The sequence below is a fragment of the Mustela lutreola genome, chromosome X, assembly GCF_030435805.1.
Source record: "Mustela lutreola isolate mMusLut2 chromosome X, mMusLut2.pri, whole genome shotgun sequence".
Taxonomy (NCBI): domain Eukaryota; kingdom Metazoa; phylum Chordata; class Mammalia; order Carnivora; family Mustelidae; genus Mustela; species Mustela lutreola.
The window spans coordinates 58,086,655-58,103,173 of NC_081308.1; the positions used below are offsets into that span (position 1 = coordinate 58,086,655).

The window sequence follows — 16,519 nt, forward strand, 5'->3', positions numbered from 1 at the left end:
TCGGGTTTTAAGTGGATGTTTTCAATCACTGCACTGTATACCTGAAATTAATATTACATTGTATGCTAACTAACTCAATGTAAATGCAAACTTAAAATTTCTTCATATTTGAGACTGATACTGCTAACCATATTCAAGCAATTGCACAAATAGAATATAAATGTTTCTTTCATAGAAAGATTAATGAAATAGTATTTGTAACACATTTAAGATCATTGGAAGAAACTGACTACATAAGCATAATATTTAGGCATATCACCCTCATACATTCAAAAAATATCAAGAAATAAGTGATGGTATATAAGAAGATATCTATTTGTCTAGGGATTATGTATCACATTTACTGTGTTGGTATAGACTTTTGCAGCAACTTCTGTACTCCCCCCTTTTCTTTTCCTATGTTTCTTTCACTACCTCCCCAATAAATATACTGCAGGCCTTAAGGATCTTAAGGGGAGTTATCTCTGTCAGTGAATGCAGTGGCTGCTTATTATAAGTTTCACAGCAACAGCAAAAGTCACCAATGAAGAGTTCATGTCTAAAATCGTTATTAATGATGATTACAGAAAATGGGGCATTTAAGAACTAAAATAAAAAAAACATCAATTTCTCTTATAAATAAATGGTTTGTGAATTGCTATTTACAAGCACTTAATTAGCTAGTTTTCATGTTAAGTTTTAATCAGATCCTGAAAAAGAGATTTAGGTGTATTAGATTCAAAGGCTTGGACAATGAGCATTAAGAAGAAGCCTACCGGGCACCTGGGTGGCTCAGTTGGTTAAGCCGTTGCCTTCAGCTCAGGTCATGATCCCAGGGTCCTGGGCTCAAGCCCCACATCAGGCTCTCTGCTCAGCAGGGAGCCTGCTTCCTCCTCTCTCTCTCTCTCTGCCTGCCTCTCTGCCTACTTGTGATCTCTCTCTCTCTGTCAAATAAATAAATAAAATCTTTAATAAAAAAAAAAAAGAAATAGCCTACTGTCACAAAAACATGCATTCCAACACTTTCCACTCCATGGAAAAGTAGATATCAGATATTTACTATGGGTACAATTCTGTTGAGAGGCAACAACAGTTAAATATATGGGCAATGACCTCCTGGGGATTACAGCCTGATGGGGAACATGGAAAGATAACTTCAACTACTATCTTATTTGACAAGGAAAACTAGCTTGTGAGGCAGGGAATGTTATTCACATTTCACAGATAGGGGAACTCAGGTTCAGAGAACTTAGGCATCTTGCCCAAAGTCACACAGCTGGGTCATGGCTAGGTCAGGACTCAAACTCACTTTTTGGATTTTGATGGTTAAAATCTATGTATTTATTTATACAACACAGAGGGCTGTGTTGTAAAATGCATGTAACATACTTTAGTAGTAAAATGCATACAACATACTTTTAGTGTAATAGGAATTCAGAGTAGTAAATGCATATAATATACTTTAAGTGCAATAGGAATTCAGAGAAAAGTGTTTTGAATTCAAATTCTGTCTGAATCAGTCCATATTTTTCTCATGAATGATCTGGTTCCTCAGATAGGTCTTGTAGATTGACTAATTAGATTTTAAAAGGGAATGAACAAGCCTGTCTCTGAATCCAATTCTTCATTTGTAAAACAGGGATGATGCTATCCCTTTCCCCCCTGTATCATTGCTATAGTTGAATAAAGTGATATATGTAAAATCTTTTAATAAATTAAAAAGCAATCAAGTACTGGTTGGGCTTGTGAAAGGATTGACATGCCTTTATATAAAGATTTACTACACCTGTCCTTGGAAGAAGAAGAAAAAAGAAAGAAACATAAGAAGAATTGGCAAGCTCAAAGCCCAGATTCCTATTTTATGAACATAAAGTGTCCAGGTTGCTATAAAATTACTAGTTTTCAGCCATAATTGTGTTTCTTTGTGTAGGCTGTTCAAAAATGTTGTGCCTGCCAATAGGAGGAAAGGTTAGACTCACAGAAGGATGTCCATTTAGAAGAAAGCAACACTAATGATCTACACAGCCTCCTAAATTTGTGTTATATGGCAGAAAGCCTTATCAGTTCCATAATTCCAGTTAATCTACCAAGATAATGTAATTAATTTTGTAAGGTATACAACAATGATCTCCTATATTTAGTGTCAGTTTTTCAATAACATTTAAATTATGGGCAAAAACATTAAACAATGTAAACTGTTCTTACTACTTACTAAAGTGTGAAAGTGTAAGTGCATGTGATTGATGTGTTTACATAGAGCTGACAGTGAAGATATGGTTTTAAGGATGGACTAAAATCTCAGGGCAAAGAGGGCTCTCAAAGTTCATCTGATCTAACCCCCATCTGATGCTTGTTAAAAAGGAATCTGGAGCAGAAAATGGTCTGGTGTTTCCTAACAGAACTTAATATGTATCTTATATAGTTATTTATCTCTCAAATTCTGTTAATCTTAGACAATAGTGCCACAGATTTTTCATTATTCTTATAAATTGACTTGAATTAATCTTTTCATTAACTTTTAGGGTTTTTAATAATGTTGATTGAAATAAAAGTGTTATGTTTATTTAAATGCAAACTCTTATTCTGGCAACTGGAAGATGAGAAGGCAATTTGCTCACTTCTGCTTATTGTTTCTGAATTATGCTCCTAAAAGCAGAGTCAATGTTCTTTGCATTCCTAAATATAAAACACTAATTCTTCTGGAAAGATGTTTTAACTGAACGCACACACACACACACACAAAAAAAAGTGGGTGGGGGGAGAAGAGCATTATCTTTTGGCTCCACTTATTCTGGATGTGAATCTCTACCTAGATGTTACTTTATCTCAGGGAAGGTCATGCCACTAACTTGAATAAGGTTAGACTTTATAATAGGTAATTATTACAAGGCAGTCCTCACTATATATGACTTAATTCTAAGGGTTATGTTATCTTTCTGTAACTCTAAACATAATTTCCCACCAAAGCCAGGGGCATCACAATGCCTGACTTCAAGCTGTGATCATCAAGACAGCATGTTACTGCCACAAAAACAGAGACATAAATTAATGGAACAGAATAGAGAGTCCAGAAATGGACCCTTAACTCTATGGTCAACTAATCTTCCAAAAAGCAGGAAAGAATATCCAATGGAAAAAAGACAGTCTCTTCAATAAATGGTGCTGGGAAAATAAGACAGTCGCATGCAGAAGTATGAAACTGGACCATTCTCTTACACTATATACAAAGATAAATTCAAAATTGATAAAAGACCTAAATAGGAGACAGAAATCCATTAAAATCCCAGAGGATAACACAAGAAGCAACTTCTCTGATCTTGGCTGCAGCCACTTTTTGCAAGACACATCTCTAAAGGCACAGGAAACTAAAGCAAAAATGAACTATTAGGACTTTATCAAGATAAAAATCTACACAACAAAGGAAACAGGCAACAAAATTAAAAGGCAACCTATGTAATGGGAGAATATATTTGCAAATGACATATCAGGTAATGTCCTAGTATCCAAGATCTACAAAGAACTTCTCAAACTCAACACCCCAAAAACAAAGAATCCAGTAAAGAAATAGGCAGAAAACATGAACAGATATTTCTTCAAAGAAGACATACAAATGGCCAACAGACACATGAAAAATGCTCAACATCACTAGCCATCAGAGAACTAGAAATGAAAAACACAAGATACTACATTTACCAGTTAAAATGGCAAAAAAAACAAGACAGGAAAAAACAAGTATTGGTGAAGATGTGGAGAAAGGGCAACCCCTCTACACTGTTGGGAATACAACCTGATACAGCCACTCTGGAAAACAATATGGAGGTTCCTCAAGAAGTTAAAAAAAATAGAGTTACCTTATGATCCAGCAATTGCACTACTGGGTAGTAAAATAAAGTGAAATGAAGGGGCAACTGCACCCCAATGTTCATAGCAGCAATGTCCACAATAGCCAAATAGTGGAAGGAACCAAGATGTCCTTTGGCATATAAATGAATAAAGAAGATGTGGTTTATATATACAATGGGAGTATTATGCCTCCATCAGAAAGGATGAATACCCAACTTTTGTAGCAACATGGACAGGACTGGAAGAGATTATTCTGAGTGAAATAAGTCAAGCAGAGAGAGTCAATTATCATATGGTTTCACTTATTTGTGGAGCATAACAAATACCATGGAGGACAAGGGGAGTTAGAGAGGAGAAGGGACTTGAGGGAAATTGGAAGGGGAGGTCAACCATGAGAGACTATGGACTCTGAAAAACAATCTGAGGGTTTTGAAGGGGCGGGGGGTGGGAGGTTGGGGGAACCAGGTGGTGGGTATTGGAGAGGGCATGGATTGCATAGAGCACTGGGTGTGGTGCAAAAACAATGAATACTGTTATGCTAAAAATAAATTTTTAAAAAATGCAAGAAATTTCTGGAAGGCCTAAAAAAAAAAAAAAGAAAGAAAAGATGAATAGCTACAATCTACATCAACATGGATGGAAGTAGAGGGTATTATACTAAGTGAAATAAGTCGATCTGAGAAAGACAATTATCAGATGATTTTGCTCATGTGGAATATAAGAAATAGCACAGAGGATCATAGGGGAAGGGAGGGAAAACAGAATGACAAGAAATCAGAGAGAGAGAAAAGCCATAAAAGATTCTTAGCTATAGAAAACAAACAGGTTTGCTGGAGGGAAAGTGGGTGGGAAGATGGGATAATTGGGTCATGGGAATTAAGGAGAGCATGTGATGTGATGATCACTGGGTGTTTTATGTAACTGATGTATTATTTAACACTATATCTGAGACTGGTGATGTATTATATGTTGGCTAATTTAATTTAAATTAAAAAATATATACTTTCCAAGGAAACAATATTATAATGATCGCTAATCAAAACATCAAAAGTAATCATCTTTAGATGAAAAAATGCAAGTGACATTTCTTATTTCTTTAAAAGATTTTATTTGAGAGAGAGACACAGGTAGTGACAGAGATAGCTAGAGAGAGCACAAGCAGAGAGCAGAGTGAGAAGCAGGCTCCCACTAAGCAGGGAGCCCAATGCAGGGCTTGATCCCAGGACTCTGTGGTCACGACCCCAGCTAAAGGCAGACACTCAACCACTTGAACCATCCAGGTGCCCCAATATGCTTCCCTGTTTTCCAATTTTTCTACAGTAAACATTATTACATATACAATTCATGAAAATAATTTATTGAGGTGAAATTCACATAACATAATAGTAACCATTTTAAAGTTGAGTAATTCAATGTCATTTAGTAAACTCAAAATGTTGGAACTCTAGCTGGAACTGGAACAACTCTAGCTGGAAAATATTCCCATCCTTCCAAGGTAAAACACCTAACTTATGAAGTAGATTCTTTGCTTTATCTATACTAAATATTTCAGGTATAACCCAAATATTTCATATGCATAGAATCATACAATGTATCTGACTTATTTCACTTAGCATAATGTTTTGAGATTCATCCACATTGTATTATGTATGTTACAGTACTTCATTTTATTTTATGGCTGAATAATAATCATTTCCTTATCCATTCATCCCTTGCTGAACATTTTGGCGGTGGCCATCTTTTGGCTAGTGAGGTCATATGGTAGTTCTATGTTCAGTTATTTGAGGAATTGCCAAACTTTCCTAGAGTGAGTGAATGCTTTTGCATTTCCACCAGCAATGTTTTTCCATATCCTCACCAACACTGGTTATTTTCATTTTTTATACACAGTGTAGGTTTTTTTTAAATTTTTAACGTGTTATTTTAATTCCAGTTAGCTAATATACAGTGTTACATTAGTTTCAGGACAAATGTACTCCTTATCCTATCACCTATTTAACCCATCCTCCTACTCCCTGTCCTCTCTGGTAACCATCAGTTTGTTCTTTATAATTAAAAATCTGTTTCTTGATATTTTTTTTTCCTTTTGATTTTTGTTCTGTTTTGTTTCCTAAATCCACATATTAGCAAAATCATATGGTATTTGTCTTTCCCTGGCTTATTTCACTTAGCATCATACACTGTAAGTCTATCCATGTTGTTGTAAATGACAAAATTTCACTCATTTTAAGGCTGAGTGATATTTCCGAATGTGTGTGTGTGTGTGTGATCTTCGTTCATTTTTTCTTTTTTTCCTTCATCTTCTTTATCCTTTCGTCCATCAGTGGCTTGCTCCCATATGTTGGTTATTGTAAAAAAAAAAAAAAAAAAAAAAAAAAAGGCTTTAACAAACATAGTTGTGCATATCTCTTCTAATTAGTGTGTTGGTTTCCTCTGGGTAAACGCCCAGTAGTGAAACTACTGGATCATATGGCAATTCTATATTAATTTTTTTAGAAATGTCCATACTGTTTTCCACAGTGTCTGCACGAATTTCCATTCCCACCAACAGTGCATGAGGTTTCCTTTTTCTCTGCATCCTTGCCAACACATTATTTCTTGTCTTTTTTAAAATTCTTACAATTGGGGCGCCTGGGTGGCTCAGTGGGTTAAGCCGCTGCCTTCAGCTCAGGTCATGATCTTAGGGTCCTGGGATCGAGTCCCGCATCAGGCTCTCTGCTCAGCAGGGGGCCTGCTTCCCTTCCTCTCTCTGTGATCTCTTCCCTTCCTCTCTCCTACTGTGATCTCTCTCTGTCAAATAAATAAATAAAATCTTAAAAAAAAATTCTTACAATTATGATAGGTGTAAAATGGTATATCATTATGGTTTTAATTTGCATTTTCCTGATGATGAGTGATATTGAACATCTCTTCATGTATCTGTTGACCATCTGCATGTCTTCCTTTACCCATTTTTAAATTTAATTATTAGTTTTCTCAAATTTGAGTTGTATACATTTTTTATATATTTTCAGTATTAACTCCTTATTAAGTATAACATTTGTAAATATCTTCTCCAATTCAGTAGGTTGTCTTTTTTTTTTTTTTTTTTTTTTTTTTGGTGGCTTCCTTCTCTGTGCAAAAGCATTTTAATTTGGTTGCAGTCCCAATAGTTTAATTTTGCTTTCATTTCCTTTGCCAGAAGAGACATGTCTAGAAAAATGTGTCTATGACCAATGTCAAAGAAATTACTGCCTGTTTTCTTATAGGAATTTTATGGCTTCAGATCTCACATTTAGGTCCTTATTTCATTCTGAATTTTATTTTGTGTATGATGTAACAAAGTGGTCCAGTCCCTTTCTTTTGCATGTAGCTGTCCAGTTTCTCAATTCCATTTGGTGAAGAGACTCCCTTTTCCCCCATTGTATATTTTCCTCTTTCGATGTACATTAATTGACCATAAAAATGTGAGTTTCTTTCTGGACTCTCTACTCTGTTCCATTGATCCATGTGTCTTTTTTGTGTCAGTAACCATAGTGTTTTCATTAGCACAGCTTTGTAGTATACCTTGAAATCTGGGATTGTGATACCTCCAGCTTTCTTGTTCTTTTTTAAGATTTATTTGGCTATTTGGGGTCTTTTATGGATTTATACACACTTTAGGATTGTTTTGTGAAAAACGCCGTTGGTATTTTGATAGGGGTTATATTATATCTGAAGATTGCTTTGGCTAGTTGTGGACATTTTAACAATATTAATTTTTCCAATTCATGAGCATAGAATATCTTCCTTTTGTTAATGTCATCCTCAGTTTTTTCATTAATATTGTATAGTTTTCCAAGCACATGTTATTCACCTCCTTGGTTAAATTATTTTTATATATTTTATTTTTCTTCAATTGTAAATGTCAATGCTTTATTTATTAAACTTAAATTAAATTAAAGTTTAAATTTAAATTTAATTTGATTTAAAATTTAAGTTTAATTTAAGTTTAATTTAAATTTAAGTTTAAAAAATAAATCATTGACATAAGCATAATTTAATTTAATTTAATTTTTAAAATTGCTTTTCAGTGTAACAGATTTCATTGTTTATGCACCACACCCAGTGCTCCATGCAATACAAACCCTCCATTATATTCACCACCAGGCTCACCCAACCTCCCACCCCCCACCCCTTCAAAACTTTCAGATTGTTTTCAGAGTCCAGAGTCTCTCATTGTTCATCTCCCTCTCCAATTTCCCTCAACTCTCTTCTCCTCTCCATCTCCCCATGTCCTCCGTGTTATTTCTTATGCTCCATAAATAAGTGAAACCATATGATAATTGACTCCCTGCTTGACTTATTTCACTCAGCATAATTGCTTACAGTCCCTTCCACGTTGACACAATAGCTGGGTGTCCCACTTTCTGATGGAGGCATAATACTCCATAGTGTATATGCACCACATCTTCATTATCCATTTGTCTGTTGAAGGGCATCTTGGTTCTTTCCACAGTTTGGCGACCATAGCCATTGCTGTTATAAACATTGGGGTACAGATGGCCCTTCTTTTCACTACATCTGTATCTTTTTGGTAAATACCCAGTAGTGCAATTGCAGGGTCATAGGGAAGCTCTATTTTTAATTTCTTAAGGAATCTCCACACTGTTCTCCAAAGTGGCTGCACCAACTTGCATTCCCACCAACAGTGTAAGAGGTTTCCCCTTTCTCCACATCTTCTCCAACACACGTTGTTTCCTGTCTTGCTAATTTTGGCCATTCTAACAGGTGTAAGGTGGAATCTCAATGTGGTTTTAATTTGAATCTCCCTGATGGCTAGTGATGATAAACATTTTTTCATGTGTCTGATAGACTTTTGTATGTTTTCATTGGAGAAGCGTCTGTTCACGTCTTCTGCCCATTTCTTGACATGATTATCTGTTTTGTGTGTGTTGAGTTTGAGAATTTCTTTATAGATCCTGGACATCAGCCTTTTGTCTGTACTGTCATTTGCAAGTATCTTCTCCCATTCCTGGGTTGCCTCTATGTTTCGTTGACTGTTTCCTTTGCTGTGCAGAAGCTTTTGAATTTGATGAAGTCTCAAAAGTTAATTTTCGCTTTTGTTTCCTTTGCCTTTGGAGACATATCTTGAAAGAAGTTCCTGTGGCTGATATTGAAGTGGTTACTGCCTATGTTCTCCTCTAGGATTTCTGATGGATTCCTGTTTCACGTTGAGATCTTTTATCCTTTTCAGTTTATCTTTGTGTACAGTGTCAGAGAATGGTCGAGTTTTTCTTCTACATATAGCTGTCCAGTTTTCCCAGCACCATTTATTGAAGAGACTGTCTTTTTTTCCACTCTATATTTTTTCCTGTGTTGTTGAAGATTATTTGCCCATAGAGTTGAGGGTCCGTATCTGGGCTTTCTCTGTTCCATTGGTCTATGTATGTGTTTTTATGCCAGTACCATGCTGTCTTGGTGATCACAGCTTTGTGGTAAAGCCTAAAATCAGGCCACATGATGCTGCCAGTTTTTCTTTTCTTCTTTTTCAACATTTCCTTAGCAATTCAGGGTCTCTTCTGATTCCATATAAATTATAGGATTATTTGCTCCAGCTCTTTGAAAAATACCAATGGAATTTTGATTGGAATGGCATTAAAAATATTGATTGCTCTAGACAGTATAAACATTTTAACAATGTTTATTCTTCCAATCCAAGAGCGTGGAATGGTCTTTCATATTTTTGCGTCTTCATCGATTTCTTTCATGAGTGTTCTGTATTTCCTTGAGTACAGATCCTTTACCTCTTTGGTTAAGTTTATTCCCAGATATCTTCTAGTTCTTGGTGCTATAGTAAATGGAATCGATTCTCTAATTTCCCTTTCTGTGTTTTCATTGTTAGTGTATAAGAAAGGAACTGATTTCTGTGCATTTATTTTGTATCCTGACATGTTACTGAATTGCTGTATGAGTTCTAGTAGTTTGGGGGTGGAGTCTTCTGGGTTTTCCATATATAGTATCATGTCATCTGCGAATAGAGAGAGTTTGACTTCTTCACTGCCAATTTGGATACCTTTTATTTCTCTTTCTTGTCTGAATCACTACCCCAATCTTCTTTTGAGGTCCATTGGCATGAATGATGCTTCTCCATCCCTTCACTTTCAGTCTGGGTGCATCCTTAGGTTCAAAATGGATCTCTTGTAGACAACATATGGATGGGTTCTGTCATTTTATCCAATCTGCAACCATATGCCATTTTATGGGTGCATTTAGGCCATTCACATTGAGAGTGATTATCGAGAGATATGTTTTTATTGACATCGTGTAACCTGTGAAGTCTTTGTTTCTATAGATTGTCTCCATTATATGGAGAATATATCTATTCAATGATATTCTTAGGATTTTTCCTCTTTTATAGAACTCCCCCTTAATATTTCCAGCAGTGTCAGCTTGGTGGTCGCATACTCTTTTAAACCTTGCTGGTCTTGGAAGCTCTTTATCTCTCCATCCATTTTGAATGTCAGTCTTGCTGGATAAAGTATTCTTGGCTGCATGTTCTTCTTATTTTGTGCCCTGAATATATCTTTCCAGCCCTTTCTGGCTTGCCAGGTTTCTGTGGACAGGTCTGATGTTATTCTGATGGGCTTTCCTCTGTACATAAGGAATTTCATTGCCCTAGATGCTTTCAAGAGCTCCTGTCTACAATTTAGATTCACCATTTTCACTATCAGGTGTCTTGAGGTTTTTCTAGATTCTATGAATTTGGGGAGAAACCTTTCTGCCTCTAGTACATGAACACTGGTTCCATTCTCCAGATTGGGAAAATTTTCATGGAGAATTTGTTCAACTATATCTTCTAGTCTTCTTTGTTTCTCCTCCCCCTCAGATTCCAATAATTCTGCCATTGAAATGTTTCATGGCATCATTTATTTCCCTAATTCTGTTTTCGTGGCTTCTAAGCTGTTTGTTCCAGGCTTCCTCCTGATCATTCTTCTCTATCTGTTTGTTCTCCAGATCACTAATTCTATCTTCTGCCTCTGTTACCCTAGCTTTTAGAGAATTTAGATTAGACTGGAACTCATTGATAACATTGTGAACATCATTCCTGGTGCCTTTCACATCTGCCCTAATAAATTCTATTTTGTCACCCATGGCTTTTTCCAACCTAGCTATTGCCTGGATAATTGTTAGCCTGAATTCCCTTTCCAACATATGGTCTATGTCCATGCGCAATAGCTCTGTTGCAGCAGGCACAGTCTCTGAATTTTTCTCCTGTTGGGCATTCCTCCGCCTAGTCATTTTGATGAGAGTTGGCTGAAAGGATGTGTAGCTGAATATATCGACTCTGGTGCAGGCAAGGTGCAACCTGGAACGTTTCTTTGCAATCAAGAGTCCCCACCCAAAAGAAAGAAAAAAGAAAAAGAAAAGGGGGAGGAAAGAAAGATAAAATAAAAAAGAAGGCCAAGCCCAAATGGGCCCCAAGGTAAGATTAATGAAGTAGACAAAGAAAAACAGACAAACAAAAAACTGACAAAAGTAGATGACAAGAGAAAAATAAATAATCAAGTAAAAACAAACAAACAAAAAGAACCTCATCAAGAAGAACCCTAGTATAAGATTTATATACTATCAGGACAAAAACAAATACACAGAAACACTGGCAGAAGAAAAGGATGAGAGAGTGGTTATAAATTCTCAATGTGGGCGAGGAAGTTTATTTTGATTCTTCCTGGGTGTATCTTGATATCTTTGTTAAAGGACTGAACTTTCCTAAGATAAAGGGGGATTAAAAACTGATTTACCTATAGGGGTAGCATTGATTGAGGAAAGGGGATTACCTTAAAGCTTAACTCTGTATGAATATTTAAAAAAAATAAACTAAAATTAAATTAAATTAAAAAATTTAAAAAATAGAAAAGCAAAAGAAAAACAGGTATATGTATCAAAAAATTCAGGTTAAAAGATTATTATGGAATTTGATGTACTGGACACTTCACTGTGATGGTAAATAGGTTAAAAATTATATATATATATATAAAAGAACCAGAATAGTGGGAACGACTTAAAAATAAAAGTTGTCTCTATGAAGTAGTGGTGGTTGTTCTCTTGTCTTGTGTGTTTTTTGTTTGTTTGTTTGTTTTGGTTGGCTTTATGGAGGAGGGGCCTGCCAAGTGAGTTTTCAGGCAGTATTCCCTGAGTTAAGTCCTCTTACCCCCATCAAGCAGGTGGGCTCTGAGGAAACAGGTTTTTCAGGCTTTTGTTCTCTGGGGGTATTTTTGTTTGTTTGTTCATTTGTTTTCTCTCCCCTTGGCAGCTTTTGATCATTTTTGGAGGTTTAGAGGAAAGCAAACTGCACCTAGACCTCCCTCTCAAAGAGAAGCCTCAGTCTGTTCCCCTCCAGGTGCTCCAGAGCACATAAATTCGCCCTCTGCTGCTGGCAGAACACATTCCCAGTCATGCTCTGGAGTCACAGGAACTCCCCCTTGTACCCAAAACCACGATAGCCATGGCTGTTTGGGCAGCTCCAGACCCCCAGAGAGGTCCCAAGCAGCAATAGCACACTGAGATTTTTCCAGTGCCCTGGGCTAGGAGTGCTCAGACTCTCCAGGGTCTGAGAGAGCACCGATTGGTGCCTGCACACACCTCTCTCAGGGGAGGGTGTGAGGCGTGACTCAGACTCTGGTAGCATGGCACGTGCATGGAGAGTGTTAAAGGCTGTGGTTCTGCTGGCTGCCAAGGCCCCCTCACCCTTATGGGAGCTGCTACCCAGAGGCTCTCAGGTGTACTGGCAGCTCAGGGACCAAGACCTGTTTTCTTAGCTGCACTCTGGCTCAGCACCAGCGGTGGCTGTCCTAGGTTGGGGGACTTAAACCCCTGTCTCTAACCTCCCTGATTCCCAGAATTTACCCCCATGATCCTTTGTTCTTTTGGAGTACTTTAAACCAGACTCCGTTAATGCTGGTCCCCAGTCACAGGGCACTTTCTTATTGGGGTATTACTTTCCAATGTGTCACTTCTGGTGGCTCCCTCCCCCTTTTGTTTATCTTCCAATATCAGTCTGATGTTCCCACTCTGCTTTACCTGTCCACTGGCATCCTCTGCCCCCACAGAGATCCAGAAGTGTATAATTCTAATCTCAGGCTGATTTCATGGGTGATCAGAGCTCTTTGGTAGGTAATCAGCTCACTTTAGGGTACAGGTTGAAACAGTGTCTGCTCCTACTTCCCCACCATCTTGTCTCACCCATGTCAGTGCTTTCCTAATTTCTCTTTTTGCTACTTCATTACTGCATAAAACTGCAAAGGATATCTGTATGTTGATTTTATGCCCTGTGACCTTACTGAATTCATTTATCAGTTAAAATATTTGTTTTGGTGGAATCTTCAAGTATTTCTTCATCTATAAATCACTTTATCTATAAATAGTGAAAATTTTATTCCTTCCTTAACAATTTTGATGCTTTTTTTTGAGGTTTTATTTCCTTTTTAAAATATTTTTATTTATTGGGACGCCTGGGTGGCTCAGTTGGTTAAGCAGCTGCCTTCGGCTCAGGTCATGATCCCAGGGTCCTGGGATCGAGTCCCACATTGAGCTCCTTGCTCGGCAGGGAGCCTGCTTCTCCCTCTGCCTCTGCCTGCCTCTTTGTCTGCCTGTGCTCGCTCGCTCTCTCTCCCTCTGTCTCTGGCAAATAAATAAATAAAATCTTTTAAAAATTTTTTATTTATTTTTAAAATAAATTAAATTAATTTTTAATAAATTTTTCAAATAAATTAAAATAATTTTTAAATAAAATGAATTAAATTAAATTTATTTTATTTTTTTAAACTTCTGTTCAGTTTTCCAGTGTTCCAGGATTCCACACCCAGAGCTCCATGCAAGTACATAATACCGACCACCAGGCTCACCCAACCTCCTGACCCCCTCCCTTCCAAAACCCTTCGTTAGTTTTTTATTCCTTTTTCTTGTCTGATTGCTGTGGCTAAGACTTCCAGCAGTGCTGGATAAAGTTGATTTCATCTGATTCTTATTCTTTGTCTTATTCTTGATCTGAGAGGAAAAGCTCTCAGTTTTTCACTGATGAACATGCTGTTAGCTGTGTGTTTTTCATCTATGGCCTTTATTATGTTGAAGTATGTTCCCTGTAGAGTCACTCTTTGAGAGTTTATATCATGAATGGATCCTCTACTTTGTCAAAAGCTTCTTCTGCATCTGCTGAAATAATCATCTGATTTTTATCCTTTCTCTTGTTGATGTACATATTGCTTTGATTGATTTGCAAATATCAAAATACCCTTGTGTACCTAGAATATATCCCACTTAATCATGGTGAATATTTTTTAAAAGATTTTATTTATTTATTTGACAAAGAGAGAGAAAGAGAGGGAATACAAGCAAGGAGAGTGGGAGAGGAAGAAGCAGGCTTCCTGTTGAGCAGGGAGCGCCATGTGGGGCTTGATCCCAGGACCCTGGGATCATGACCTGAGCCAAAGGCAGATGCTTAATGACTGAGTCTCCCAGGTGCCCTAGATCATGATGAATAATTTTTAATGTGTTGTTGAATGTGGTTTGCTTATTTATGGTTATGGATTTTTGTATCTATATCCATAAGAGAGATGAGATATTCACCACAGTTTTCTCCTCTCTTTCTCACTCTCTGTCTCTTTCTCTTTGGTAGTGTTTTTATGTTTTTTCTATCAGGGTGATAGTAGAATCATAGAATGAATTTGGAAGTTTTCCTTCCTTTTCTATATTTTAGAATAGTTTGAAAAGAATAGGTATTAACTGTCATCTAAATGTATCGTAGAATTCACCTGTGAAGTCATCTGGTCTCGGACATCTGTTTTATTGGGAGTTTTTTGATTACTTGTTCAATTTCATTTGTAGTATTTGGTATGGTAAGGTTATCTATTTCTTTATGGTTCAGTCTTGTAAGGTTGTATATTTCTATTTATCCTACGTTGTCCTATATATTTTCTTATAATTGTTTATAGTAGTCTCTTATGAGCTTTTTAAAAATCTCTTTTTTAAAGATTTTATTTATTTATATGACAGAAAGAAAGAGCAAGAGAGAACAAGCAGGGGGAGAAGCAGTGGGAATTGGAGAAGCAGGCTCCCCACCAAACAGGGAGTCCAATGAAGGGCTCAATCCCAGGACTCTGGGATCATGACCTGAGCTGAAGGCAGATGATTGACCAACTGAGCCACCCAGGAGCCCCTGGGCTCTTACGTTTCTGTGGTAACAGTTTTATCATTTATTTTATTTCTGATTTTATTTATTTGAGATCACCTTTCTTTTTTTCTTGGTGGGTCTAACTAAAGGCTTGTCTACTGTGTTGATATGTTTAAAGAACCAGCTCTTACTTCTGTTGATTGTCTATGTTGACTTTCTAGTTTCTATTTTATTTATTTCTCTTCTGATCTTTGGTATTGTTATCTTTGACCTTTATTTGTTCTTTTCTCTAGTTCCTTAAGATGTAAATTTAAATTATTTATTTGAGGTTTTTCTTGTGTCTTGAGGTACCTATTTATTTATTTATTTATGTTTATCACATAAAGAGTAAATATATCCTGTGATATAATAGCTATAAATAAGTAAATAAATATGATAAATATATCATTATTTCCTTTCTGCTGCATCCCATAAGTTTTGGTAAGTTGTATTTCCTTTTTCATTTGTCTGGTAGTATTATTTTCCAACTTCTCTTTTATTTTTTTTTTAATTAAATCCTTGGTTGCCCAATAGCATGTTGTTAAACCCCACACATTTGTGAATTTTCCAATTTTTCTCTTGCAATTAATTTCTAGCTTTATACCATTGTGACTGGAAAAGATACTTAATATGATTCTAATCATTGTAAACTTTTTAAGATCCTTTTTGTGGCTTAGCATATGATCTAACCTGCAGTGTGTTCCATGTGTATTCTGTGAAGGTGAATGTGTATCTATCTATCTATCTATCTATCTATCTATATTTTTGGGGGGGCATGGAATGTTCTATACTAAATCCATCTGGTTTAACAGGTTACTTATAGCCAATGTTTCATTTATATTTTGTTTGGATAATTTTCACTATTGTTGTAAGTGGGACATTAAAATCCCTTGTAATTGTATTGTTGTCTAGCTCTTCCTACAGGTTTGTTAATATTTGTTTTATATATTTTAGTGCTCCTTTGTTGAATACGTATATGCTTACAAGTATGTTTTCTTGTTGGATTGACTCCTTCATCCTTATGTAATGCCCTTCTTTGTCTATCCTTACAATTTTTGTTTTAATGTCTGTTTTGTTGAACACCAGTATAGCTACTTCAGCTTTTTTAAAATTTCTATTTGCATGCAGCATCTTTTTCCATCCCTTCATTTTCAGTCTGTATGTGTGAATACATCCAAAGTGTGTTTCTTGTACACAGTGTATAGATTGGTCTTTCTTTAAGTCCATTTAACTACTAATTGTTTTTTGGTAGGAGAATTTAGTACATTTACATTTAGAGTGATTATTGGAAAGTATGTACTTCCTGTCATTTTGTTAACTTCCCTGCTTGTTTTGTACTTCCTCTGTTTCTTTTTTTCTTCCTTTTTTTCTTGTTCTTTTTGGTTTGAGGACTTTCCTTAGTGGTATGCTTAAATTCCTTTTTCATTACCTTTTGTGTATATACTATTGCTTTGTGGTTATCATGAGACTTACATACCTGCATTTACATACTTACATTTGTAAGTCTATTTTATGATGATAACAACT

The 16,519-nt window shown here is 36.2% G+C and overlaps 1 protein-coding gene and 1 pseudogene across 1 annotated transcript in view; both read left to right on the forward strand.

Moving 5' to 3' along the window:
• The window catches only part of ZC3H12B (zinc finger CCCH-type containing 12B), a 630,352-nt gene that overhangs the window by 442,378 nt on the left and 171,455 nt on the right, over positions 1-16,519 (forward strand). The gene's annotated exons all lie outside the window — the stretch shown is intronic.
• LOC131821311 (small ribosomal subunit protein eS27-like) lies at positions 1,739-2,060 on the forward strand (annotated as a pseudogene).